Consider the following 3,709-nt stretch of genomic DNA (forward strand, 5'->3'; position numbering starts at 1 on the left):
GTTTCCTCGGAATTTCCTCGGAAATTCCGAGGTATATTCCGAGGATTTCATTTTCCGTCGGAATGTCCGTCAGAATATCGCTGTTTTCTTGTAGTGGAAGTCTGGGGCAGATTATCTGGAAACCTGATGGGAAGCCACTTCTCAACGAACTGGAATGATATTGTCATCTTTGTATCGCAGAAGAAGCTTGACAGAGTTAAACTGTTCCTCACACGCTATGTCCTGCACACTACCGTCTATGCATTATGGAGAGAAAGGAATGCTAAGAAGCATGGAGATGTCTCGACACCATCAGCAGTACTCTTCAGAACCATCGACAGACTTGTCAAGAACATGGTTATGTTGTTGAACTCTCCTAATGAAATGAGATTCACGACCGGTTTTCAAGTGTGGATTGGAGCTGTGAGTTAGTTTAGCTAATGTAAGTTAATTTTGTTATCAAAAAGTCATGAAAAAGTGGCTCACGCTGTAAAAAGTATATTTTTCTTTTAATCGAAATTAACATTTTATTCAAAAAAAAAAAAAAAAAAGTTTGCAACTTTATACTGATTGAGATGGGTTGTAAAGGAGAGCAGAAGCAGTGGCAGATGCGAACAAAGCTATAGAGTTGGATCCTTTATTGACCAAAACTTACTTAAGAAAGGGGTATGTTTGTTTTAATCTTCTGTTATAGGTTTATAGTGACATTTTAAAGTCAGATATCTGATTCCTTTCTTGTCTGTAGAACTGCTTGTATGAAGCTTGAAGAGTATCGAACTGCGAAAAGTGTGCTTCCATCGCTCCAAGTGAATTCAAATTCAAGAAGCTGATAGATGAATGCGACCTTCGTATCTCAGGTATATCCTTTAATGCTCTGTTGTTTGTTGTTTTCTGGTTGATTTTGATTATGCGATGATCTGAACTCTTCAATTTCTCAGAAGAAGAGAAAGAATTGGTTGAACCAGTGGCATCTCCACAACCCCAAGTAAAAGCTGATCTCACCCTTTTGCCTTTAGCACCGGCCAAACCAAAGTTCAGGTAGTTTCCTTGTAGCAAACAAAGAAAATATTAAAATATCTCATACCCTTCTGAGTGTTCAACAGACACGACTACTACCAAAAGCCAGAAGAAGTTGTAGTGACTATATTCACAAAAGCGATACCAATGCAGAATGTTAATATCGACTTTGGTGAACAGATTGTAAGCACTCTAAGAACCCACCTCTATGAATATGACGCTTAACTTGTTTATGTGATTTTGCAGCTGAGTGTTGTGATTGATGTTCCTGGAGAGGATGAAGCGTATCATCTCCAACCAAGATTGTTTGGAAAGGTAATTGATGTATCTATCAAAATCAATGTTCTGAGTTGGAAAAAATTGCATTGAGTATTGACCATTTTGTTTCTTCTACTGTGTGTATTCAGATAGTACCAGAGAAGTGCAGATATGAAGTATTATCAACCAAAGTCGAGAGCCGTCTTGCAAAAGCAGAGATCATCACATGGGCCTCGCTTGAACACGGAAAAATGCCAGTGGTTTTACCAAAGCCAAAAGTCTTATCAGGTTTTGTCTTCTTCTTGTTTCCTTAGGTTTCATCTGATGAGACCACAGTCTCTTGACATGTGTATAATGGTGCCAGAGGTTTCAATGAGACCGGTGTATCCGTCTTCTAAGAAAGTGAAGGACTGGGACAAGCTTGAAGCCGAAGTGAAGAAACAGGAGAAGGACGAGGAGCTGGAAGGAGACGCTGCTTTGAACAAGTCTTTACGTGAGATATATTCGAATGCTGATGAGGATATGATACGTTCCATGAGCAAATCTTTTGTGAGTATTTACTCTTTGGTCTTTCTTTGTTAATAGAGACTACAAATTTTTTTGTCCATTTGATTGACTGTTTGTGAACAATGAACAGGTGGAATCAAATGGGCCGGTGCTGTCGACAGACTGGAAAGAGGTTGGGGCTAAGACAATCGAGAGCACTCCTCCGCATGGTATGGAGCTCAAGAAATGGGAGATCTAATCTCTCATATGATCCTTCCTTTTGATACCTTCCTCCTGGCTGTAATGAGGTTCCTAAGGTTTCTTTGCTTTTGTCAAATATGGCCTTTCTATTCACAACGTTTTTGATGTTTTCATCTGAATATTCACAGTTTTATTATGATCATTATTATGATCACCAATCTCAAGTGTCTTGTTAAAACTAATAGCCAAAGGCACTGTATATGAGATTTTCCTACCAAGGGAAGATGAACTTGTGTGTCAAATTGCATTGGTAATGATTACACTCGCAACACAATTTCTCACACATCTTAAAATCTAGAACTGTTCTAAAGTGTTTGGTATGGATTTGTCTGAACACGTTTACAAGATACTAAAAAAATGGGAAATTTCCACAAATACCAGTACCATTTTTCACGTCTACACTAATCACTTTTAAATTCACTTTAAATGAATGGTATAATACACTTATACCGTAAGGTTAACTAATCTAGACTTGGGGTTTAGAGCTGAGGAGTGGGGTAGAGTTTTTAGAATATGAAATTTAGAATTCTAATAAATATATAAATAAATACTTAAAAAATATATTTTTTTTTAAAAAAAAAATAGTTTCAAACATAATTTTGATTTTCAAAAAGAATATTTGAAAACAAAAATTCAAAAAAAAAAATAGAAAAATTTTCGAATTTGAAAAAGTATAATTCAAAAACATAAAAAATTATTTTTAAAATTTTTAATTTATTTAAATAATTATTTATTATATATATAGACAACAAGGGTATAAGAGTCTTTTGCTACTTAATGAAGAATATATTTTGAAAATGTTCATTTAGTGGTGGTAAAGATGAAAAGTGGTATCATGAAAGTGGTAAACCTTAAATTTCCCCCTAAAAAATAGAGAATGAGTTCAAATCCCTTTCAAGTTTCTGGTTAAGTTTTCAAACACTTGAACTATCTTTTAAGTAATGTATGGGCGATGAGTTAAGGGTTTATACAAGAGTTTTGTTTAGTTGATACATTAAAACGGTAAAAGAATTTAGTTCATATATTTTTAATGGACTTTCTAAAATAAAATGTAAAATTTCCATTACTCTAGCGAAGGGATTAGCCAGCGGCCTCCTGCACGGCTCGAGAGGTTCGCAGATCCGGTGACGAAGTCCTTCCCTGGAGCCACAGCGAGGTGGGTTGACGGCGTTAGTGGGTGGAGTCGGCTTTTAGGGCTTCGTGCCAGATCTATTTTCATCTCCAGATCTGGTCTTTTGACGGAAGCAAGCGGCGGAGTTCTCTGTTGCTCTGTCTCTACCGAGGTCTTCGCGCTAGTGTTTTCAACTTTGGTTTACCCTTATGGGTGACCGGTTTCTTGTTGCGGTGGAGAAGAGTGGCGAGGGGTAGGTGTTGTAGTCGTTCTGAGGAGACTTGGGTCGGTGATGGTGGTTACCTTCTTCGTCAAAGAGTGCACCGGAGGTTCGTCTACTCGGTGGCGTGTGCAGGATTGTGTGTTGCTGTGTGGTGGCGCGTGGTCTCTGGTTCCGGTGTGTGACGAGTCGTCAAGCTTCGTTTTGCCTTGTCGTCTATGGCTAGGCCACTACAAGAAAACACATGCTTAACGACGAAAATTAACGAGGAAAAACAATCCTCGTAAATTTGCGTCGAGTTTACGACGAATTTACGTGAAAAACTAAAGTCATCGTTATTTCCTCGTAACGTAACGACAAAACTGTTTCGTCGTAAA

At 37.9% G+C, this 3,709-nt stretch overlaps 1 pseudogene; it reads left to right on the top strand.

Annotated features, from left to right (window-relative positions):
• LOC106305176 overlaps positions 1-1,999 on the top strand; it is a 15,399-nt pseudogene extending 13,400 nt beyond the window's left edge.
• The last annotated feature ends 1,710 nt before the right edge of the window (positions 2,000-3,709 follow it).

Source organism: Brassica oleracea, chromosome C7, assembly GCF_000695525.1.
Source record: "Brassica oleracea var. oleracea cultivar TO1000 chromosome C7, BOL, whole genome shotgun sequence".
Lineage (NCBI taxonomy): Eukaryota > Viridiplantae > Streptophyta > Magnoliopsida > Brassicales > Brassicaceae > Brassica > Brassica oleracea.